Below are 27,866 nucleotides of genomic sequence, written 5' to 3' on the forward strand. Positions count from 1 at the left end.
TTTATTAGCTTTTCACAACAGGAAATTACTAGTTCATGTGTGCTATGTAGATAGCATTGTGCTCACGCCCGTGAAGTTGTGCCAACACAGCACTAATTGACTAAAATGAAAGTCAATAGATAATAAATAAAAGGTCATGTGATCAGAAGATGTTTAGATACAAGGTGATCACACAGGTAAAAAGTATATTAGTACTATGTTAGTTATGCAAAACTGGGGAATGAGTAATAAAGGGATTATCTATCTTTTAAAACAATACAAATTATATTGTAGACTATTCCCTTTAACAGCACTTTAATGGGACAAGGTACTGTGTTTTGTTTTTTTCCCCACGTAATATGTTCCCCATTACTTTTTAGACCAAATCCAGAGTATTTAATGCACTTTCAATTGCTCATTCAGATTTATTCTTGGAATTATAATAGCTGTTTTTGCTCATTGAAACATAATGATTGAACATTTTTTTTTCACAAGAGGGTAATTTGACCTCTTAATCCATTTAGAGAACTACATAATGTATATCAAAGCCTTCTATAATGGTATACTTCTTAAAAATGATACCGTTTGACTAATGGAAAATGTTGTACTAAAAACAGTTTTTGGATGGATTAAGGGCATAGGCAAGATTAGCCCTCTATCATTTCATTACGCCGCCCTAATTAGTGATCATTCAGTTAGACTTCTGTGGCAAATAAATGCCTGGATCCGGGAACTAGACATAGTAATATCTGAAAGCGAACTCAGTAAGGCGATCACACTAACGAAAAAAACTCTACATTGTGTGACAGTACTAGAAACCTATATAAAGGTAGTATTGAAATGGCACAGAGAACCTACGAGATTAGCTAAAATGTATGACAATGGTGTGTCGCAATGTTGGAGGACTTGCGATCAGCAAGGTACAGATTTGCACATTTGGTGATCTTGTCCAGGGTTGGTACCACTTTGGCGAGTTTGAATCTTTAGGGACACACAATCTGAAATGTGAAAAGGCTCCCAATAAAGTTTTTTTTGTTGTTCTCTAGTTTTTATTACAACCCCCAAAGCCTGTAGGGGCCCTGCTTTCAAATTTGTAAACAATTGACTGAGGTGATCACAGTATCAACAGTGGCTATTTTCAATCATCTAGATTACAAGTTTTGCGCTATAGAGGGTGTGAAACGAAGGCAACAAAAGTTGTGTTATTTCACCCTCTATAGCGCTGCCATTACAAGTTTTTGAAAAGCCCCCTTGTGCGTGCAATATAGTTGCATTGAGCTCCATACCGCACAAAATACAAGCGCTGCATTGACGTGCTCGTGCACGCTTTCCCCATAGACATGTTAGAAAAAAAAACTTTTTTTTGCTTATCTATACATCTGTTTTTCGAACACTTTTGTAATTGTATTTTAAAAGGTGGTGTGATCAAGGACTTTTAATACCACTATGGATCAATAAATGCTAAGTTTTATATACAACTTGTTGGATGTTGCTCTACTTTTTTCCTCTCCATTTGAATTTTTGTCCAACGATGGAGCATTATCCACCCTTGCCTGAGAGTTTTAGAGCCCACCGAGCTATGGTTAGCACATGTGATAAGGTAACCCCTTCTGGCCGTCCGATCAGAGCATCTGTGGAGGATTGATCGATTCCCTTTGAGTGCCGCAACGGGACTGGCTGGACCGGCACATACCCACGTCACGCCCACTTTTTGGCGTTTGGAGGAGGAATATCTGGAGTGATTACGGCTCCATTGATAACGGAGAGTTTTCGCCTGAGCCCGACAGGGTGAGTTGAAATTGAAGCTCAAGAGAGCTAAGACGCCCAGGATTTGGCGTTTCAATCAGGTACACCGGTCACACTGTGGCTACTCTTTGGTAACATATACTGGAGCTCCGGTTAAAGTGTGAACTGTTGCGGCAGCAATACAGTCCCTACGCCCACGACTTGGCGTTCTTGATGGGGAACTTTGGATGGTGATGGGGTAAGCCTTTCTTTACTGTATTAACAAGTGAGATTACAATAGTTGGGACACTAAGCCATACCGACTAGCAATCACAGGCCTAGATTTAGAGTTCGGCGGTAGCCGTCAAAACCAGCGTTAGAGGCTCCTAACGCGGGTTTTTTACGCACTCCGGTATTTAGAGTTTATTTACCGCGACTCAAAATACACCTAACGCTCAACTTTCTACCGCCACCTCAGACCCAGTAGTAAACATATACCGCACAAAAAAACATCCACGAATCACAAAACAAATATTACACAAAGTACACTTACACTCATACAAACACAACACTATCTTTATTTTTCGGAATTGTTATTTTTTCTTTAAAATACAAAGGATTAAAGTTGCGAGATCTCGGGTGTTTGAAAAAAATCCACACAAATCCATTTTCCCATTGACTTACATGGACATACGGGAAAAGACCCTCATATACCTACATCTAACGAATAACATTATCACAAACATACACTCATCGATGCATACAAACAATATACACCACATTACATACACAAAATATTTATTTATTACAAAAAGAACACGATTTAGTTACTTTTTCACACAAGCTCATGACGTCACTCACTTTACGAGGAAAACCAGTCTTAGAAAAAAAAATATAGAAATCTTTGGAGCCTCCATTGACTTCTATTGGGAAGACGTGCTCGTGCACGCGAAACCCTCATTTCCCTAACGCACGCAAATAGCGTAGACGGAAAAACTCCAAATACCAGCGCTAGAAAATACATGCTTTTATGCGTTAGACCCAGCTATGATAAATAGATCAAGAAATGACTATTTCCCTATGGTGGATTTATGTTTTTTAATATTAAATATTCACCACACCATAAATATTTTTAACACTTTTAGATTACATCAACTACAAATCCCCATCACTAGTAACACATTATTATTTCAATAAAATTACATTTACAATTAAAATAAAATTCAATACACATTTCTGGATTCACAAACACTACACAATGGGAAACATCTCTCATTTACCTTTATTATTGCATTTCTGTTATTCAACTCATATGCTTGCAGCAACTGCATATCTACATAGGCTTAACACATGATCACTCATGGATGCACATACATTACTTTTAACATTCACTCATACATGTGCATTCAAATGATGGGGGAAAAACACATTACATTCTCTCGAGGAATCACAAAACACAACATATGGATTTTACTGTACTTTTAACATCATGATTCCATCACCAGAAACCATTAGGAATTACCTACAACAATAACATCATTACACCAGATTACAGATGTCACTTTATGGGAAGGAACAACAATGCCAGACCGCTATATAGAAGTCAGCATATGTGGGACACAATCACAATATATACGTACATGTACATAACACGCATCACCCATCACGCAACCACAAAGCACACATTTAGATTTTATTCAGCACACAATAACAATGTAGCACAATACAACAACACAATGAGGATTTCACAACTACATAGGCAGGTTAATAATATCATGACGTCATTACAAGATTCAACCATACACATCACAGATTCACCACTGTACCGCCCCTTTAGGAACTTTAACACTCAATACTACAATACAACATATACGTAAAACACACTTTTGAACAGCATTATTATGGAGATTTCAATGGGACAATTCAGAAATATTGTCAGATCGCACATCAATTATATATATATAATACTACAGATGGCAGCCGGAAGTTATTCAGTATTCGTGCAATTTTTATGGGACGCATACAATATCGTCAGATCGAAAATCACTTATATATATAATACTACAGATGACAGACGGGAAGTTCGGAATTATTATTGCGATTTTAAAGGGACGCGTACAATATTCACATCTCGGCAATCACTTATATATACAATACTACAGATGACAGCCGGAAGTTATTCAGTATTAGTGCGATTTGAAAGGGACGCGTACAATATTCACATCTCGGCAATCACTTATATATACAATACTACAGATGACAGCCGGAAGTTATTCAGTATTAGTGCCATTTGAAAGGGACGCATACAATATTGACAGCTCGGCAATCACTTATATATACAATACTACAGATGGCAGACGGGAATTTCGGAATTATTATTGCGATTTGAAAGGGACGCGTACAATATTTTACAGCTCGGCAATCACTTATATATACAATACTACAGATGGCAGACGGGAATTTCGGAATTATTATTGCGATTTGAAAGGGACGCGTACAATATTTTACAGCTCGGCAATCACTTATATATACAATACTACAGATGGCAGACGGGAAGTTCGGAATTATTATTGCGATTTTAAAGGGACGCGTACAATATTGACAGCTCGGCAATCACTTATATATATAATACTACAGATGGCAGACGGGAAGTTCTGAATTATTATTGCGATTTTAAAGGGACGCATACAATATTGACAGCTCGGCAATAACTTATATATACAATCCTACAGATGGCAGATGTTCCTTTATCATTTACAAACAATATTGCAGCAACATTGATCGATCACATTTGATGCACATTATACACAACTATGCACTTTCATTCATGTTAGCCTGGACGTGTGCTTGTTACTATAACATCGCGTTTAGGAAATATTGATTACGCATATGAACAAACATTACAAACATGCACTGTATGTGTGATATTTGACACTTTCACATTGAGAATCATTGTTTGAAAATAACATTTCAGCAAACAACAAATAAACGCCCACTGTGAAAGCATTCGCGCCGCTCACATACAAACAGGTGAATACAATCAGCAATCATTACAAACTCACTACCATTGGACTAATTGTACTATAAATCCCCCAAACAACATGGCCAATGCATCACTTGTGATCCACATCAGATCAAGTGCTTACCTTGTTACGCTGTTTTGAAAGATGGATGACGATGACATGGTAGACGCTGCTGGTGGTGCTATTGGCGAACTAGCTGTTGGTCGAATCAGGCAGCCTCGGCGGCTCAGACCGAGACGAAGGGGTCGTCTGGTTCGAGGTCCTCGTGTCTACAGGGTGAGACCCACCTTGGAAAACATGAGTGACTTTGAGGTTTTTGATAAGTATCGGCTCGATCGCGAACAGCTCATTGGCCTTTACGAGCTTCTTAAACCTCATTTGGAGCCACGTATACAAATAAGGACTGCTGTTCCCCCCATGAGTAAGATGCTAAGCTGTCTATACGTCCTGGCCTCCGGGAGTTTTCAATCCGGAGAACTGTACATGCATGGCCTGGCTCAAGGTACATTCTCTGGGGTGTTTGATAACTTTCTGAACGCCATGGTACGTATCAGTAAGCAATACATAGGATTCCCACAGAATGATGGTGATTGGAGGCGCCTGAAGCGGGAATTCTTTGATATTGCTCAATTGCCCAATGTCTTGGGAGCCATTGATTGTACCCACATTGCGCTGCGTGCTCCAATTGATGACTTGCCCTTCAGAAATCGCAAACATTTTCATAGCCTCAACGTGCAGTATGTTTGTGACGCACGGATGAGGATTATGCATGTGTATGCGAATTTTGGAGGTGCTTGTCATGATGCCCGCATCCTCTCTCTGTCGTCCCTGTGGAGACAGTTTGAGGAAAGACAAATGCCCCCTGGTTATCTCGTTGGTGAGTATTTGTGCACAACATGGTTAATTATTTTGACAATTGCCCCTGTATTTTTTAACTGTTAGCGTCATGTTCAGCTATAGGATTAAATTTAACCATTTGTTATTTACCGACGCTAATGTCTATTTTTATTGAAATGCAGATATGTAGCATGTCTTACCTTAAGTGTTCAGATAGAGAATGCAATGTAAACATGTAGTTAGCATTTTACACAAGGTTTGGTTTAGGAGAAATACGCATATGTAGCATGTCTTAGATGAAATGGCAAGATATTATCTCATGCAATTTAACCCTGTCATTGTCTTTTTCTGCTAATGTCTATTTTTATTGAAATGCAGATATGTAGCATGTCTTACCTTAAGTGTTCATATAGAGAATGCAATGTAAACATGTAGTTAGCATTTTACACAAGGTTTGGTTTAGGAGAAATACGCATATGTAGCATGTCTTAGATGAAATGGCAAGATATTATCTCATGCAATTTAACCCTGTCATTGTCTTTTTCTGCTAATGTCTATTTTTATTGAAATGCAGATATGTAGCATGTCTTACCTTAAGTGTTCATATAGAGAATGCAATGTAAACATGTAGTTAGCATTTTACACAAGGTTTGGTTTAGGAGAAATACGCATATGTAGCATGTCTTAGATGAAATGGCAAGATATTATCTCATGCAATTTAACCCTGTCATTGTATTTTTCTGCTAATGTCTATTTTTATTGAAAAGCAGATATGTAGCATGTCTTACCTTAAGTGTTCATATAGAGAATGCAATGTAAACATGTAGTTAGCATTTTACACAAGGTTTGGTTTAGGAGAAATACGCATATGTAGCATGTCTTAGATGAAATGGCAATATATTATCTCATGCAATTTAACCCTGTCATTTTATTTTTCTGCTAATGTCTAGTTTTATTGAAATGCAGATATGTAGCATGTCTTACCTTAAGTGTTCATATAGAGAATGCAATGTAAACATGTAGTTAGCATTTTACACAAGGTTTGGTTTAGGAGAAATACGCATATGTAGCATGTCTTCGATGAAATGGCTAGATACAGATTTAGATATAATTTTTTATTTTTTTTTTATGTTTCTGACAACTTTTAATATGGATTATGGTTTTTAAAAAATATATTTATACAACAATATACTAGTTTAAGTATTCTGTTTGAATTATGTTCTGTTCTAAATTTATAGGTGATTCTGGGTACATGAGCCGGCCTTGGCTCATTACCCCCTTGCGTAGCCCAACTGATGTGTCTGAGGAGCGCTACAATAGGGCTCATAAGAGAACCAGGGCGGTGGTTGAAAGGATGTTCGGGCTCCTGAAGATGAGATTCAGGTGCCTGGACCGTTCTGGAGGAGCACTCCAGTACAACCCAAAGAAGGTGGCTAAGATCGTTGTAGCCTGTAGCGTCCTGCATAATATTGCACAGCGGGCTGGGATGCTGCAGGCCGTCCCGGTGGACAGAGACCTCCTCAGAGATGAGGAGGATGATCCTGTTCTAGAGGGGGAATTCCAGGACGAGGGACTTGATGTCAGAGCAGACGTCATCAACCGCCACTTTAGACGGTAAATAATAGAAGTTACACTGGAGTATTTTCAATAGATGTGAACTCTAGGGAAATGACAAGTAGAGAATTGTGCAAACATGTTAGTATTGATAAAATGTTATAATAATATTTATTTCTCATAATATAGGTGATGCTCTGGGCATTGGGTCCTATAGCGAGTCTTTGCCACCTGGTTTTTATAGAGGACATCAGATGGTAAGTAGAAATGTATGGACTGTTGCTGGCATGATTTGTACACAAATACATAATATGGCATAAATTTTTAAAAATATAACTTTGTTTACACATTACTTATGTACATAATCAGAAAGGGATACTCTAGAATGACTATGGTTCAATGTCACACAGAGGTTTGTTCTGCTCAATATGACTCATCTTCACACTTGATAGAAAATAACACAGGTTCATACACAGGCTTAGTAAGCTAGTGATAGATATTTATTATGAAATGGGGGGTGGGAGAGGGGTACAGAACTGATTCACACACTTGTATGAAATCTTTATATATAATTTCTTACATTAGGGAGATGACTTAATATAAAGACTGAAAGGGAACAATTTGAAGCCTGACAGTGAAGATTTCCAAGACTGACAGTGGGGAAAAAGCCAAGATTGAAATTGAAGTATACCAATGGGATCATGTCTGGCATATTTAAATTCTGCTGACCTTGAAAACCATACAAAGACATGTTCACATGGTAAGTGCAAACTATTTGATAGAATAAGGCTGTGGAGACATCCTATTGGAGACACTTAGATGATTTTCTATTTTGTAGATGGTATTTCCCAGTCCTCTATTTAATGAACTGATGAATAAGACACCTATTGAAGATCAACTGTTTACCCCTGAATTGACATTCAAAGACCATGCATTGTCCAGGTTGGTGTACCAATGCATGCTAGTGAAGACTGTAGAATATTAGTAGCTTACATACATTAGTCATATTTAGTTCTTAATTAGATATTTAGGGATCACAATCAGACACTTAGATGATTTTACTTTTTTAGATGGTATTTCCCAGTCCTCTATTTAATGAACTGATGAATAAGACACCTATTGAAGATCAACTGTTTACCCCTGAATTGACTTTCAAAGACCATGCATTGTCCAGGTTGGTGTACCAATGCATGCTAGTGAAGACTGTAGAATATTAGTAGCTTACATACATTAGTCATATTTAGTTCTTAATTAGATATTTAGGGATCACAATCAGAAAAAGGAATACATATTATAGTTGATATAGAGGTATTTGAATGGACATGAAATATTACATTTATGTTCAGCATACATATATTGTTTACATGTGATATACATTATTATGTATAAATTTAATTTTTGAAATTTAAATATTATTTTTAATCAACAATATAATGGTGTATGTATTTCATTAATTTAAAATGAATGTAATGATTATCTTTAAAAAATGTTGATCAAAGTTAGAGCATAGACACCATATGATTTTAAATGTATTTTATGAATATTTTACAACGTGTGTATTAACTTTGTTCCATTTTTATTATTTGTCATTTCAGATTGGCATCTGATGACTTCATGGAATATTTATTTATTTTCTATTAAATATATATTTTTTTTTTAGCAGATTCTAATATATATCAATATAATCTGTAAATAAATAAAACTTGGACTCCCATGACTGGTAGTTGGCTATTTGACAAGCACATGCATAAGAGAAAATAATGCATTAATAGTAGAAAATAAAATTCTTCAGAGAATATTAAAAGATATATTTTAACATTAATTGGGGAGTCATATTCTTCAATGCTTTTATATTGAAAAAGTATATATTAAAAATATTTAGGATATGTATTAATATTATGATTGTTTTAACATTTAATAAGGTGAAGTGGTTCAATTACATGAAAGTGACAGTGTTGTTGAATGTAAAAAGAATTGTATAAGATCATGTATCTTCCTTAGGTATCTCAAAACATTATTAGAAAATATTTTACAATTATTACATTTATAAATGGTAGGTCATTTAACTTTATAATTTTTAATAATTAGTTATTGGATGCCAGGTTAATCTATGTAATTTTCTAGTGGAGTCATTTAACTATACTTAGTAATATTATGTATTTATTACAATCTTACCTCTTGGGTTAGACATCAAATATCTATATAGAATGTAATTTCCCCTTTAGTTTATTTTGTCAATGTTAAATAAAAATACAATATGTTTGGGTCCTTAAAGGGGTCATTCAAAATGTATATTTTGTATACATTGTTACAAATATCATACAAGAATTTAAACATATTTAGAATGTACTATAGAATTACATTCAGTCTTTAAATATACTTGTTAAAATAAAAATAAATGCACATATCTTAGTGAATGATATAAGGCATCTATATGCAAACAACAATCAGCATCAAAATAGCCTATGTAGAGATGTATTTAATCCACGAATATATATAATTACAATATAATGATTGAATAACAAAACATATTAAGTTGGTCAAATATAAGATTATGATACAAAATGCATACATAACATATAGCTTAATGTCCCTCTACGCTGAAGGCTAAAAAATACCTCATTTAATAAATATATTTCAGTCAGTGTGTAAAACAATCTAGAAGTTAATCTAAATTTGCTTTACTCATATGTTAGACTCATTTAGCAAAAGGAAGGTGCCTAGGTTTATGATATATTAAGCATTATTGTGAAATGTTTATTTAAAGGGACATGAACTCAAAATATACTTAAAGGTAGCCATTTAAAAAAACAATGATTTATACATTCTGAATGAGTATTCTATTTTAATCAACTTTAAAACTTGTCTCATATTATGAATGCTCATTGTGATGTTGCTATCATTACTTTAGAAATAAGGCAGTAAATAGCTAATTTATTTGCTTCAGTACTCTGGACAGAACTTGATTGTTTGGAATAATTGATGCAACAATCGTCAAGGACAACCCAGGTTTTTATTAAACAATTGTCCGTAATATAAAATATCATTATTGATTTTCAAAGAAACATAACAAGATAACTTAACATTTGATAATCGTATTAAATAATAAAGTTGATTAAAATTTAATGCTCAATCACCAATGGTAAATTTGTTTGGACAGTGTCCCTTTAAGAGCTTGAAATAGTGTATTTACTTCTCTTCCTATCTTGACATACTTTGCTTGAAAAGCATATCGAGATAGGCTCAGTAGATGAAGATTGGTGGATGCACAGAGATGCCTTATGTGATTGGCTCAACCATGTGCATTTAAATTTCTTATGTTGAGGATATATAAATACTAAGAGAAAATGATTTACATTTTAAAGTCTAAACAATCTTCTATCTCTACAGATCATTTGATACAATTGTTTGTAATGTCTCTTTAAAACTAAAGACGCCATTGCACAATAACATATATGAGCACTTCAGAGAAATACAAGCTCGAGGTTTATTTGCGAATAACAAAGCTGTAGTTTAACATTTATAAACAGATTATCAAAGTTACTGACATTCTTCCCGGAATTTTAACATTAATAAATATTGCGTTGGAAACGCATCTTCAAACACCAGATTAGCATATTTAAACATTAGTGTAATGTCACGCAATAGCACACAATCAATGTGCATTATAAATACATTTAATAGAGCAATGTCAATACTTCACAATCAATTTATTTAAAGAACAATAAAGACATACAATATTAAATGTGTATTTGTATTAAAGAAACAGACCGTTATTAAACCGAGAAATGTCTACAACATTAATAATGTGACAGGATGAGATTTTAAAGAGTATTTAATCATTAATATTTCACGGATCACGGATATTAAATCTGCGTCACACATATCCGCATGACAGGCCCATGAGTTACAAATAAGTCTACATGAAAAATGAAGTTACAGCACCACCAAGCGGTATGTGTAAGGAAGTTACTAAGATATGAAACATTAAGGAACGGCCAATCAGAGTTCATCACACAAACACAACTTGAGTCAGGATGGTCTCACAGACATTATAACAATATTTCAAACTTTTATCCAATCAGATGTACAGATAAATTGTCCCATGGTGCATCTCATGTTTACTTCACCATATAAAAGTCCATTACACGTTGCCATCTTTGTCAGTTCTCTAATGCATGCAGGCAGTCTTATATATTAATATTATTATAATATATTTAGTAGCCAACCGAGCAGGCATGTCAGTTCCCAGGTTCACCAAGGAGGAGAGCGCTGCACTGGTCCACGCCGTCAAGGACTTTTATCCCCAGCTGTTTGGGAACAAGAGGAGCTCGACAGATGCGCCTGTTAAGAAGGCCCTCTGGGAGTCTATCACCAATGCGGTTAGATTGGTGTGTGACGTCCAGAGGACCCAGGATCAGATCATGAGGAGATTCGGAGATATGAGGTTGCGTTTATCGAAAAAAGTCAACCTCATAAGGGACTGGGTACAAGCCCGTAAAAGAGGGGGCCAAAGAAAGGCCCCGCGGAAACTGTACCTACTCCCTTATGAGGTGACTTTATGCGAGCTCCTCAATCTCCGGGTCCCCAAAAGATTTAGATCCTCGCCATCCTCGGCCTCCTCTTCTTCCCTCCCAGCTGCGGGATCTGAAAGTCCTGACGCGGGGGACAGGGCAGATGCTTCTCCGTCCGGTGGCCTGGGAGGACCCGATAGAGAATCTGAACCAGGTAATTATCCAACTTCATATAATATTTATAATGTTAAAAATCCAAAATGTGTATTTAGTCAGATACTAAACCTATACAGATCTCACAACATACACTACATATGATGTTTAGATATCTGATTTTACATTAGTGATACATGAAATTGGAATGATGTTTATTGCGCTCTACAGAATATGCGTCACAGAGCGGAAATCTAATTTCGCATCCACGTTAACATGGGTTTGCGGAAAGTGGCATTGCTTTATACATGTTGGTCAAATGACGGATGCGTAATTCCGCTTGGAATCATTGCGCAATGATCGCGAAAATGGCATTTCTCATCCACGTTAACATGGGTTTGCGGAAAGTGGCATTGCTTTATACATGTTGTTAAAAATTAAATGGAAAATCTTAGATTAGTGAAGAATACAGTATTCTTATTTTAAATATTATATCTAATAAAAAACGAATAATACTAATAAATTATAACATATGGCCATCAATTGATGATTATGTAATAACAAGCATATATTCTTAAAGATACAGTAAACAACACAACTGATTGAAAATAAGAGTCCAGGATATATTTATCATTCATTTAATTGCGGAAACTATTAACTCATGGGACTACCAAAGGATTAATATTTTTCTATTGATTTGTTATTAATGTAAATATTTTAAACATGGCATGATTAGTATTAATGATATGCAATCCTCATTTAATATATTACAGATATGGATGTGGCTGCTGGATCCTCAAGCCAGGGCTTGTCACAGTATGGTATGTCTCATTTTAATTGACATTTGTCTTAGAAACATGGAATGAACATTACATACTAAATACACATTGTTCTATATTTATATGTAATGTCTATTTAATAGATGAAAATTATATAATTATTCGGATATACTTAAATAACATATTTGATTTTAATTGCATGCTCAATACCATTCATTACATCAACATATGGAGTAGATAATTCATTAACAAACAACAACATTGTGGAATCTATTTAATTTTAGATTAAAGGGATACTGAACTACAATTATTAATATTGTCTTTCACATACAGTATGCAATATTAATAAACATAAAATATAATACTATCATCATATGTGACATATTCTATTGCTAAATGTATTTTAAAATAAATAAAGTACGTTTATGTGCATCTAAATATTTGTTGACCAACCTGGGTTTATATTGATGATTGGTGGATACCTTCAACAAACAATATTTATTGAATCCAATATTCCTTATCTGCCTTTAAGATTAATATCGAACAACATTCGAATTATAATAGGAGTCAATGTTAAATCATTTTTTACAGTTTGAACATAGAAATCAATTATTTAAATTAATCATGTCAGTGTCCCTTTAAGACAAAATAGATTCATTCATCATTACATTATTTTTATTAAAAACTATTGATATATAAATCTAATTATCTGTTGGAGTTACTTTATATATATCTGCATACTCTAACAGCACCATGATTACATATTTGTAATAATAAAGTTTGTTATGTATTGTGATAAATATGTGTTGTGTCCTAAACAAGATTACTGTACATTGAAAAAATGGCTCGATGTGACACATGTTTGTTTAGATTTGTCAACAGATGCTCCTCAATATGTGGTTTGTGTGTATTCTTGTAACTTCTTAAGGACATATGACGGAATTATTCCGTCATAAAACAATTGAGCTAAGTGAAAGCTGTGTCCTTAAAGGGTTAAGAACATTGATCATTGGGTATATTTAGATATGCAATAGCAGCATCTGAGATGAATTTGATGTCTAATGTAGTCTGACATTAAACATATGTTGAATACAGATATGTTTACAGAATCCCCTTGATTCAATCAAGCATTTTCTGGTGTAATGACTGCTCTATTCTTCACATTTTAAAGTTGATTAATGTTAAAATTCTAGACAGATGTGATTTAGTGATATCCAAAATGTGTTTAATAATATATATCTATATCATTCATAGAGAGAGTTGGTGTGGGGAGCCCACAGGAATCCAGCAGTGACATAGAGCCGCCTTTGCGGTCTCCTGGTAAGTCCATTGACTCATTTATATGTAATTGAAGGTGTATTGCTAATCAATATTATGATCATGATTCCGATGAAGCATAACATTATAAAAAATCATAGAATTTATCTTCTGATTATATATTTATTTTTTATATTGAGCGATTAATAATTTCTACTTTATTATTCTACACATTTGTTATTCATAAGATGTCTAACATATGTTTTTTTAAATTATTTTTTTTTAACAACAGTCATCAAGTGATACACACATGAGAAATCTTAAATGTTCTATGTACTATGCTTTTATGAATTTAACATTAAGACAAACAATACATTAATATTCTGATTTATTGACAATAACAAATCTATTGTCATTTGTATGCTCCATCAAAATGATGTAAATCATAACTTTGTGTGTGTATATCTTTAATGCAACATTGATGTGCGTATTTGAGCAACAGTAACATATGTTATAATATCTGATCTTAAGGTGTACACAACATGTTATGTTTTACAGAGATTGATGTCACATGTGGGATGGAGGAGGAAGAGGCTGCCTTGGAGTCTGATGGTATGTGAAATATATCTATCATGTTTCCAACATGTTTCTTTTTTTGAAATCATTTTATTGAAGACATTCAAAGTCTACAGCTTTTTCCCTTTAAAAAGGAATATTATTTGTCTGTTCAAATACACTACTGCCCCCTTTCTATATCAGGCAGCATGAAAATCTGCTTGTATATATTTTTTTAAGAATATATAATTCATGCCATCATTATGTCACATGCATATTCCATGCCAAAACACAATAATAAGTTTCACATTGTACAGACAGTCATTGAGATTCATCTGAGTGCCTATATAGATACCATATCCTCATTTCAGAATAGTTTACAGATTCAAACACACTTCGAGGTATATTGAAAACATAATCAATTTTAAATGCGTTGATTTGATGTCAGGATGTATGAGATGTTAATATATTTATTTTACATTTTCAGATGGATCCACCACTTCTGGTCATCTGGATTCCGCCCCTGCCCAGTCACAGACCCCTCCCCGTGCACACACCCCTGACCATGGCCACACCTCTGCACACACCCAGAGCCCTTCCCATCACCAAACCCATGACCATGCCCCGACCACTGCCAGCCCTTCCCATATTTCATATCCTGTCCCTCCCAAAAAACGCCCATACACCCCCCTTCGCCGCTCTCCCCGTATTCTGGCCCGTACAGCTGCCCAGACCCAAACTCCCCACTCCCCAGCTGTACGGCCTACCCTGGAGCAGCAGCTCACCACTCCCCAAGCCATTCCCATCCCTCCCCGAGCCAATCCCATCCCTCCCCCCTGTTTAAACCTTCATTGTCCTGGGTGTCAGATTGTCCTTCCCAGGCACAGCTGTAAGTATCATTCTAAATACACTTTATAAGATACTTAAAGGTACAGTGAAGTTAAATTGGTTAAATTGTGATTCAAATCCAGCATGCAATGTTAAGCCAATGTATAATAGAATACTCTTATGAATTATTCGTCATTCTCTTGATATATTAATTGAAAACAACTTATTCCTATAATTAGTTTAAACAATAAAATAAATGTGGCCATCATTTCTTTATTGTTGGATGAATGTATCCATCAACCAGCATGCACAAACAAGGTTCATCAACAAATATTGGCTTCCATAAAAACCAACATTCTTGCATTCAAAATATAGCTTGACAATTAAAACATATAATGAATATGTGTAATTTCTAAAGATTTGTCATGTCATGCTCTATCTGAATCAGTCCATTAAATATTTAGGTTCAGTGTCCCTTTAATTGGATATCACTACATATACCAAACACCACTACTTGGATACAAAATTTTATGTCCAAATGTGGATACATTATCTCTTGTCTAACCCAGTGGGAATGTAATTTCTTCTGGTTGCTATGTTTACACAGCTTGTCCTCAATGCCAAAATGTTTAAGGATATGTGTGCCTACCACAGTCTAAATTGAATTTTTAAATTGCTAATGTAAGTACAATGTAAATCCTTTAACAAGATTTGATACACTCAAGCTGTATAAGTGGATCATCTAAAACCAATTAAAGGGTTCAACATGTTTGAGTAACATGAGCCTTTAATGATTTCTGTCTGTCTGAATAACCTAATTCATGTGTAAAGAATATATGAAAAATAATTGATGTAAATAATTATTTGTCTTTATGATGACAATGTATGTATTAAAATCTTTTATTCTGTTGTGTAATTATCCTTAATATTAATTTTTATTTTATTTTAGGCTGTGACTCAGCATGGCTCATGCTAGAAGGGATAGCAAGAGTAGAGCAGGCCGTGTTGAGGAACGCAGCTGTCCTGAGAGGGATGAACGACACCATGCAGGCCCAGCTCCGGGTTCAGGACTTGACTCTGCGTGAAATTATGCAATTACGTTCAAGGCCTGAATCTGGAGCTGGACATGCACAGGACAATGAAGAGGATGACCAGTAAGTGGAGGATCTGGATATGCTCCATGGTGGCAGATAATAATCCTCTGTCCACATGTTGAATTTGTATTTATATTGTTGCCATTTGGCCTTTTTATGAGTTTTTTGTTGTGCCTGTTGCACTCTTTTACCTTGTCATGTGTCTCCAATGAGGCTATGCTGGCCCTTGGCAACTCTCTTCATGGACTGTGATGCACTGTGTTACCTTGTCATGTGTCTCCAATGAGGCTATGCTGGCCCTTGGCAACTCTCTTCATGGACTGTGATGCACTGTGTTACCTTGTCATGTGTCTCCAATGAGGCTATGCTGGCCCTTGGCAACTCTCTTCATGGACTGTGATGCACTGTGTTACCTTGTCATGTGTCTCCAATGGGGCTATGCTGGCCCTTGGCAACTCTCTTCATGGACTGTGATGCACTGTGTTACCTTGTCATGTGTCTCCAATGAGGCTATGCTGGCCCTTGGCAACTCTCTTCATGGACTGTGATGCACTGTGTTACCTTGTCATGTGTCTCCAATGAGGCTATGCTGGCCCTTGGCAACTCTCTTCATGGACTGTGATGCACTGTGTTACCTTGTCATGTGTCTCCAATGGGGCTATGCTGGCCCTTGGCAACTCTCTTCATGGACTGTGATGCACTGTGTTACCTTGTCATGTGTCTCCAATGAGGCTATGCTGGCCCTTGGCAACTCTCTTCATGGACTGTGATGCACTGTGTTACCTTGTCATGTGTCTCCAATGGGGCTATGCTGGCCCTTGGCAACTCTCTTCATGGACTGTGATGCACTGTGTTACCTTGTCATATGGCTCATATATTCCTTATTTTTACAAGATTATTTATAAACGTTGTGTATGTTTTCTTACATACTAATAAAATAAATTTTATTTCACAAATATTTGTCCTCATTCTTCCTGTTATTTTTTGCAAGCTCTAGTTTATGTTGTTTATCCTTAAAGGGACCTAACAAATCTATTTGTTATAATGAAATCATATATGTAAGACAATAGTAAATGACTTTAAGATTAACATCTCCAATGTAATCTTATTATTTGTGTTTATATTATTTTCTCTTAGCTCTATCATTGCCTGATTATGATTAGCAGAGTAATTTCTTTATATATGTATATATATTTTTGTATTTGTGTATATATGTATATTTAAATGTTCATATCCATGTGTGTATTTATAAACTCTGCATGAATTGATGCACCTTTACCAAATGATCTGAGTATTGATACAATGATATAATCCCTGTAAAGTGTTCATTTTATTTAAATAGTATTGACTATGTGTATGCTCTTTTTAAAAACAAAATAATGTCCCTTTAAGTGATGTTGATCACTATTGTAAATGAATGTATTTCCATTTGTAAAGCGTTTTTGTCCTTTTTACAAGAACAAGGACATATAGTTTTATTAATAAACAATCTTATTGTAATGTTGACAGCACCTGTATTTCATTTTCTAATCTATATTATTGTCAAAGTGTAACCAAATCAATCTCTGTGTGTAATACAAATAATGTAGATGATGAATATTAGTTAACTAATATGTTAACAAAATACATCTCCTCCCATATATGGCTATAGGTAGGCTGACCATAATTAAACTTGAATAAATGACACGTTTAATCAATACATGTATAACTATTGTTATTCAACAACAATCCAAAGATATCTTAAAACATCAATGGCATATGTATTTCTCATGTGTATCTTTTAAATGTTAAAGATATACACCATAGCTATAGTTCAAGGGACAGTCAAGTCCGAAAAGATGATTCATGATTTGGTGACATTCCTAGATAGCAATCTACACACATACTAGTTCCTAAAATATAAATACGTTTCTTAATGATATGCCAAGATGTCACTGAGTCCTTGTATTGTCTGCGGTTTTTCAGCGATCTCGGATGCGCCATGTTGCTTAAGACGTCACCTGCCAGGCTGTCCAATGATTCCTTGTATTGACTGACGTTCTTACGTGATCAGGAATATGCCTTTTATTGGATTGCGTTTTGACGCGATCAAGGATGCGCCTTTTTTTTTTGGGCGTTCTTACGTGATCAATAATGTGCCTTTCATTGGATGGCGTTCTTACGTGATCAAGGAAGCGCCATGTTAAGACGGCACATGTAAAGTTAAAAAAACGTGTGATTGGATTGCGTAGTCCCGCAATATTTGTGCACGTTAAAAACGTTTGTGACTGCATGCAATTTTAAAAAGCTTGCGAATATGTATTATTTGCATCATGTTACATTGTTGACCCGTAGCTGATAAAGACCAACACATTCTCTTTTGCTGGATGTCTGGTTGAATCAACGAACGAAAGCAAAATGTTTTCATGCATAGGATATTTCTAGGCAAGTGCAAATCTCTACAGTCCATGTTTAATATGTTTGTCAACAATGTTCCTTTTTCTTAAAAATTAATGTTGTGTTTAATGTTGAACATATCTAATTAATAAATATGCGCTATTGTGTTTGAATAAAGTAATCAATATGCATTTATCATATGCTAAATATATGATGCCGACTTCTTCTAAATGTAATTTCGTTGTATATTTTATGAAAGGTTCATTAGACACTCACATTATAAATAAAAATATTTGATTTTGTCTCTAGTTAGATAGTCCATTGTTTAACCAATAGGTTTATTTTGTCTTGTGTTGTAAGAAAATGTAAGTAATTTTCTTACTCCTCGCAAAGCCAATGAGTTTCATGTGAGTACCATCTCCAGCTTTGTCCAGTTTGTGTAAAGGTTCTTTTCATATGTTAATGATGGGGTATTGTGTTTTACGGTTGTAATGGTGGTTCATCTATATTTAAAATATAGCTAACCCTATTTTATTTGCAAGTGTTTGAAGCTTTTTAATATTGCTATCAGTATATGTTAATCTTGTTGTTTGTAGTAGTGTCTATTACATACAGTTATGTAAAAAATATAGGATACTGTCCCTTGAATGCAAATGTTGTTTTTTTGTATCATGTATGAGATCCACATAGTTTAATCTTCAAATATATTTTTGTTAGCATATTTCACCCCCCCACTCCTAAAAGGACTTTAAACCATATTCATTGTTAAAATAAAAATAGTTACAATAAAATATTAACACAATAATGTCTCTTAAAGAAAATAGACTTTATTTAACACGTCAATATAAATGTGATTTTCAAATATTTTTTTTTACAAAGTACATGTAGATATAGCAACAAGCTTAAAATGTGTTAGCATATGTAATGTTGTTAAAGGGACAGTTTCGAAAAAAAATATTTTTACATTATTCGAAAAGTCAATTCTGTAATAACAAGGATATCAAATGTTTCTCAACAATTGAACATTTGCTATCTAAATTTGCTATCTAAACCTATGAGGTTGGTGTGCTCATTTCTTAAATCTTGAAGAGTGCTTGTAATCATTATACAATTTGAGCACTAGAGGGCATTTGGATAGCATTTGTATATGTAAAATCTTGTGCTCATACAGCATATTATTGACCATGTATTGATCATTGATATCTAAAATGTTGTTATGTCAGAACAACAAATAAGTGGTCATTTTTCATAGTCATAGATACAAGGGTAAGCACATAAGTCACACATGTATTTCTCCATGTTTTGTTGTTTCAAACTTTATAATGCGTAATACAGTGTTTTCTTTGTAATCAATAATTTTCTGACTGTCCCTTTAAGCTGTGTTATTGGCATTCAAACAGTAATATGCCATCATGGATAATTGTTATGGTAATTTAGTTAGCGATTCGGGAAACAGTTTGGACATCACATCACAGAAACCAATCAATATCATGAACAAGGATAGGTATGTGATGATGTGGTTTTCACACACTTATAACCCACACTCTGCAAAGAATCTTCCTCCATGGACCCGGTCCCATAGAAGTCGATTATATACAGAGTGTGGTCCACAAGTGTATGAAAACCACATCATCACATACCTATCCATTACACAAAAAACAAAATTTAAGATGGAAAAAAAAAATTACTTCCTCTTCCTTCCCCTCTTCCCACGGGGCTGAGGCTCTGGGAGAGGCAACTGCCGACTCCGAAGAGTCCTCCTTGGAGCTGTTGTGGGAGGAGTGGAAGGAAGAGTACTGGGACGACCAAGGTGAGGAGTAGATGGCTGAGGAGGAGGAGGAGAAGATGGCTGAGGAGGAGGAGGAGAAGATGGCTGAGGAGGAGGAGGAGTAGATGGCTGAGGAGGAGGAGGAGATGGGCCGGCAGGAGGAGATGGCCCAGCAGCAAGAGGCCCAGCAACAAGAGGCCCAGCAACAGGAGGTAGACCAGCATGCGCCTCCCGGAAAAATGTGAACATTTCCTGATGAAGATTGAACATTCTTGTTTGTCCTTCTTGTATTGTATTCAGTATACTGATTATTTCGTTTTGGCCTTGAATTATTTGATTCTGCCCATCAAGTATTCTGCGTCGTCCTTCTATGTTTTCTATCCGGGAGGTACGCATCTGGTCTATGTACTCCAGTAGAACCCGCACCTCCGCTATTTCTTCTTGTTGTGCCTGTTGAACCCGTGCACGGCGGGGTGCCCGTGCACGGCGGAGTGCGGGTCTTTGAGGGACCTCGGGTTCCGCGGCTTCAGCGGCATCCTCCTGTGCTTCCGGGGCCTCTTGATCATCTCCCGTGCGCTGTTCGTCACGGGGGGCCTCTTCCCTCCGAAGTGGGAATTCCTCACCACCACTCTCATCCCGGGGAGATGCAGGAGGCTGTGCTGCCTCGTCCCCAGACTCTGTATATTAAAAAAAAAATAAAAAAAGAAATGTATATATTAGCATATTTGCAAATAAAGGTTTAAATGACTTAGCTTACGATACAATTACAAATGCAGAATCATTAATCCACTTTGAAATCTAACAAACAATCAATACGATTTCCGCTTTTTCTAAACAGTGTTTGTGATATCTGGTCAATGTGAATGTTTTTGCGTTTGTTTTCAGTCTGTTTAAATGCACACCTAACCTATAGCCTAGATACTGATGTAACCGCTAAGTAATAGAATGCGTGTAAACAGCGTAATAGCATTAATCGGATCCTTAACACATGAAACCCAATGTTTTATCTTTCATGATTTATAAGCATACATTTAGTATCAACTTTCGAATGTACTTTTGTTATCTAATTAGCTTCATTCTCTGGATATTCTTTGCTGAAAAGCATATCTAAATATGTTTATAAGATTCTGATTGTTAGCTGAATATAGCTGCCTCCTGTGATTGTTTCACCGTGTGCATGGCTATTTCTTCATTAAAATATATCTCAAGAATGAATCAAATTATGTAATATAAGTACATTTGAATGTTTTGTCAAATTGTATTCGCTACCTCAATCATGAAAGTAAATGTTTGCGTATAGTGTCCATTGAAATACATTCGTATGTGAAATTATTGTTAAATGAGCTTACCGTCAGATGAGAGTGGCAGGTTCCCGGTATCGATTCCTCCGATACCGACTACTTCCACCTCGGAGATGCTGGGCCGCAACATTTCCTCCCATCTGCAGTACTCCATTTCAAGGGCAGGGCCGCCACCGGTCCCTGCGGCATGTCGGGCCTCCAGGCTTAACTTTTTTTTAAGTTCAAGTTTACAGTCCCGGTACCGATGTTTGATGGAATCCATATCCCTGTTCCGGCAACCCACTGCATTGACTGCATTCCGAATCTCGTTCCAGAGCCTCCTCCTGTCAGTCGGGGTAGTCTTCTGGTGCTGCAGCATCCTATACCTGGCCATATAGGCCTCTACGAGGGCCTCCTTCTCCTCCATCGTAAACCTCGCCTCCCTAGTCGCCTTGGCCTTCCCCTGTGACGATGCCCTCTGTTTCCCGGACTGTGAAGCCCTACTCTGACCGCCACTGGGCCCAGCCACTTGGTCATCTTGAACCAAGTGGCTGGGTCCACCCACCGCTTCCACCCCCGCTTCCTGCCCCCCTTCCTGCCCCCCTTCCTGCCCTGTTCCTCTCCCCCTCCCTCTACTCCCCCCTCTACCTGTCCCCTGCCTGGCCTCCATCTCCTCCCTAAACTAAACCCCAAATAATCAAAAAAAAGTGAGTGTGATGAAATGAAAGGGGGTCAAAATAAAGAACTAAAAAGACAAAAAAGGTGCTTAAAGTGTGAGGGATGTAAAAAAAAACAAAGAGGGTAAGGAGTATTTAAATAAACGAAAAGAATAAGACTAAAAGGAGGATATGTAAACTAAATGTAACTAGGGGATGGGTATGGGATGGGTATGGGGTATGGGATAAGAGTAAATGGGATGAAAGGGAATGGGACTACAAGGAATGGGGTATGGAGTGTAGTATGAGGGGGTAGGGGGTATGGAGTGTATGTAGTGTTATTGATAAGTGTATGTATGTATTGAATGTGTTTGCGTGTAAATGTGTTAAGTGTACAGATAAATCACTCGCTCGCTAACTAACACTACTTCTAATTCTCAATAACAAACACTCCCACTAACGCTCACTAACTACCACTAACTGACGCTCACACTAACAACTATCACTAATAACTCCCACTAACTCACTCACGCTCCCACTAACAGACTCTCTCCCACTCCCGCTACCTCCCACTAACTCACTCACTCTCTCACGCTAACACTACCAACTGACTATCTCACGCTAACACTACCAACTGACTCTCTCACGCTAACACTACCAACTGACTCTCTCACACTAACACTAACTCACTCTCAAAAAATCGCAAAATCTCTATTCTTAACTCTCCAAAGACCCACCAGCAACACAGTCAAAGAAGCCCTGCTTGTGTGGTGCTTATATACCCTGTGTAAATGTTTAATGATGTCCCAATTTCCATTGTAATTAGTGTTCAGGTGTGCTTTATTAGCAATTAATATTATTGCAATGTGTATTAGGTGTGTTAATTTGCGCATGCTCATTTTGAGTTGGTATTTGTGGAATGTGTAGAATGCGATGATGTCATAGTGGTCGTTTTCTCTAACATTGTCCAATAGTATTCTTTTTAAATGTGAATTTGCGATGGTGTGTTCTTCGTGAAGTGTTGTATATGTATGTTTTTCATAATATATAATGATATTGAATGCGATTTTTTTTTTAGTGTATGTATATATTTTTTAATCCTTGTTGTTATTGTGCGATTTTCCGCATCTTAAAGTATATGCGTATTCCCCGTATAAATAGTATTAAAACTTCCCCCGCTTGTGAATGTGTAATGCTTGTGTGCTTTGTTGATTGATTGATGTTGTGACATTTGCGGCGTGTTATTGTTGTGCATGATGTGGTATGCGTCATATGACCGAGCTGTGCGTATTTCTCGCGAGATCGAGTGTTAGGTGAAAAAAGCTATTTTTTGCCTTTCCCATTGTTCTCTATGGGAGACTGTCTAACGCGGGCAGGATTACGCGTGTGACATACACGCGTTAGGAGCATCGTTAGATGGTCTTATATTAACTCTAAATACCGGAGTCAAACAATGCCGTGCGTTAGACATAAAACACGCGTGGCGTTAACAGCCCATCTACCGCCGAACTCTAAATCTAGCCGACAGTGTTTTGGATAGCGTGAGTTGGCTCCTCTCATAATATTATAATCACCAAAGTTTTATATGTGTATATACTTCCCTTCACCGGAAAGGTTGGTTTGAAGTAATTTCTGTCTCCTATAAACTCTTCTATTGTGTCAGGAAAAAAAACTAACATTTGCGATCGCGGAATGAAAAGCTCCGTAACGCAGCCCCATTGATGTCTATGGGGAAAAAAAAGTTAAGTTTAAACCTAACACCCTAACATAAACCCCATGTCTAAACACCCCTAATCTGCTGCCCCCGACATCGCCGACACCTACATAATGTTCTTAACCCCTTATCTGCCGCTCCCGATATCGCTGCCACCGGAATAAATCTATTAATCCCTAATTTGCCGCTCCCAATATCGCCGCCACTATACTAAAGTTATTAACCCATATTCCCCCGCACCCCAACATCGCCCACACTATAATAAAGATATTAACCCCTAAACCTCTGGCCTCCCACATCACTACCACTAAATAAACCTATTAACCCCTAAACCGCCAGCCCCCCACATTGCAACAACCTAAATTAATCTATATTAACCCCTAAACCTAACCCTAAATCGAACCGTAACCCTAAACCTAACACCCCCTAACTTTAACATAATTAAAATAGAGCCCACAAAATAAAAATAAAGTAAAAACCTAATCTACCCATTGCCCTGAAAAGGGCAATTTTGTGGGCATTGCCCTTGAAAGTGCATTCAGCTCTTTTGCTGCCCATTAAAAATAAAAAATGGCTATTCTAAAAATAAAAAAAACAAAAAGAAAAAAAAAACATTACACAAAATAACAAACGAATTATCCAAAATAATAAAAATTATTCCTATTCTAATACCCCATTTAAAAAAAAAAAAAACACCCTAAAAAAAACAACCCTAATCTATAATAAACTACCAATAGCCCTTAAAAGGGCCTTTTGTAGGGCATTGCCCTAAATAAAAACAAACCCCCCCTAACATTACAAACCCCCACCCCCCCAAACCCACAAAATAAAAAAACCTAACTAAAAAAACCTAATCTACCCATTGCCCTGAAAAGGGAATTTGTATGGGCATTGTCCTTAGAAGGGCATTCAAATCTTTTTCTTGCCCTTAAAAGGGCATTCAGCTCTTTTTTCAAATAGCCCAAACCCTAATCTAAAAAACCCCACCCAAAAAAACCTTAAAAAAAAGAAAATTTATGCTTACCTGATAAATTTGTTTATTTTTAGACACGATGAGTCCACGGATTTCATCCTTACCTGTGGGATATTCACCTCCTGGTCAGCAGGAGGAGGCAAAGAGCACCACAGCAGAGCTGTTAAATAGCTCCTCCCTTCCCTCCCACTCCAGTCATTCGACTGAAGTTAGGAAGAGAAAGGAAAAGCCAAAGTGCAGAGGTGTCTGAAGTTTACAAAAAAGAACACCCTGTCTTAAAAAGAACAGGGCGGGCCGTGGACTCATCATGTCTAAAAAGAAACAAATTTACCAGGTAAGCAAAAATTTTCTTTTCTTTTTAAAGACACGATGAGTCCACGGATTTCATCCTTACTTGTGGGATACAATACCAAAGCTAGAGAACACGGATGATAAGGGAGGGACAAGACAGGGAACCTAAACGGAAGGCACCACTGCTTGAAGAACCTTTCTCCCAAAATCAGCCTCAGCCGAGGCAAAAGTATCAAATTTGTAAAATTTAGAAAAAGTGTGAAGAGAAGACCAAGTTGCAGCCTTGCAAATCTGTTTCACAGAAGCTTAATTTTTTAATGCCCATGAGGAAGCAACCGCCCTAGTGGAATGAGCCGTAATTCTTTCAGGAGACTGCTGTCCAGCAGTCTCATATGCAAAGAGGATGATACTCCTCAACCAAAAAGAAAGAGAGGTAGCCGTAGCTTTCTGACCCCTATGTTTTCCAGAAAAAACTACAAACAGAGAAAAAAGACCGACGAAAGTATTTAGTTGCTTAAACTTCAAAGCATGGACTACGTCCAAATTATGTAGAAGTCCTTCTTCTTAGAAGAACGATTAGGACACAAGGGAGGAACAACAATCTCCTGATTAATGTTCCTGTCTGAAACAACCTTAGGAAGAAACCCCAGTTTAGGACGTAAAACAACCTTATCAGAATGGAAAATAAGGTAAGGCAAATTGTATTGCAACGCCAAAAACTCAGACACTCTTCGAGCTGAAGAAATAGCAACAAGAAGTAAAACTTTCCAAGATAACAACTTAATATCTAAGGAATACATAGTTTGAAACAGAACCCCTTGAAGAACTTTAAGACCTAAATTCAGACTCCATGGAGGAGTAACTGGTTTGAACCCCGGCCTGATCCAGACCAAGGCCTGACAAAAAGATTGTACATCTGGGACATCCGCCAGATGTTTGAGTAACCAACGAGATAAAGAAGAGATTCGACCTTTAAAGGAACCTATTGATCATCCTTCCTCCAACTCTAGGAGAAAAGACAAAAGTCTAGGAATCCTGACTACTCCATGAGTAACCCTTAGATTAACATCAATAGAAATATTTACTCCATATCTTATGGTAAATTCTTCAAAATACAGGCTTACAAACCTGAATCATGGTCTCTATGACCGAGTTAGAAAAACCCCGCTTGGAAAAAATAAAGCGTTCAATCTCCAAGCAATCAGCTTCAGAGAAACTAGATTGGGTAAAATAAGGGCCCTTAATATAAGGTCCTTCCTCAACGGAAGTCTCCACAGTGGCAGACATGAAATGTCCCCCAGATCTGCATACCTAATCCTGCGAGTCCAAGCCGGTGCAAAAAGGACCACAGACGCTTTCGCAACCTGGGAAAATAGGAAATGCTAGACTGAAAGTCCAAGTTACCGCCAGGACGACAAAACAGTACCACCTGAGAGTCCGTGGACCTTGACCCGTACCTTGGAAAATTGGCTTTCTACTGGAAAGCCATGCATCCAATTCCAGCTGACTTCCCTTGAGAATCAAGCTGAAAAGCTGCATGATCATGAAGACCGTCTCCCAGAGTTAAACCCCTGGGAAGTGGACCGACAATAAGCAAGAATGGGCCTCTTCTCCGCTGAATTATCTGGATACTTCTGTTATCACTAAGGAACTCCTCATTCCTCCCTGAAGAACTGAGGACATGTGTCCCACTGGAACTAGACAAACTGGACCGAGACTAACTGGGGCCAGGCCAGAATAGTGTTAAGAACACTCTTAGATCCAGAATGATTATAGGAAAAACCGGACACTAAGAGTCCAAATTCCCTGAGCCTCTAGGGGACCATAGATTGTTCCTCATCCCATAAGGCTGTGTCTGTTACCACAGACAGCCAAGATGGTCTGCGAAAGCAGGTTCCCTGGAAAGAACGATCCAGAGACAACCACCCTTAAGAAAAACCCTTTGTCTCCTGCTCTCCGAGGAGGCAAATCTGTATAATCTCCTTTGCAAAGTCTGAGCATGATAATCTGCCGATGTCTCAAGGGAACCGAGCAGACAGGATGATATCCAATACTGCTACTATCAGCCCAATACTTCTATACACAGAGCCATTAACGGCCGAGGAGAAGACCAAAAAAAAAGACTAGAGTCAAAAAAAGGTCTTTAAATTCTTGACTTCCTTCAGGAAAAAATTTCATTTATAGGAAATCTAATATGGTTAACCAGAAGGTTACCTTTCTCCATGACTAAATAACTCCTTACCAAATTTACCTTGCCGCTTAATATCACAGAAAGGATAACAACATTCCCATATGTAATCTTGCTTGAAAAGAATGCGCCTGGACTAGATTGTCTCCTAGAAAGGGCGCCCCAGCAATGCCCTGAAACCGAGCACTGCCAAACAAAACCAGACTCCAACTAGAAAATTCTGGGAGCTGTGACAAGTCCGACAGACAAACCCACAATTGGGAATGCTTGTCTGAGAATATGAAAATGCAAGCACGCGTGCTTAAAATCCACCTTCATAAAA

The 27,866-nt window shown here is 36.9% G+C and overlaps 1 protein-coding gene across 1 annotated transcript in view; it reads right to left on the reverse strand.

Moving 5' to 3' along the window:
- Window positions 1–27,866, reverse strand: part of CFAP57 (cilia and flagella associated protein 57) — an 84,090-nt gene that overhangs the window by 38,377 nt on the left and 17,847 nt on the right. The window lies entirely within an intron of this gene.

Source organism: Bombina bombina, chromosome 10 (genome assembly GCF_027579735.1).
Source record: "Bombina bombina isolate aBomBom1 chromosome 10, aBomBom1.pri, whole genome shotgun sequence".
In the NCBI taxonomy this organism is placed as follows: domain Eukaryota; kingdom Metazoa; phylum Chordata; class Amphibia; order Anura; family Bombinatoridae; genus Bombina; species Bombina bombina.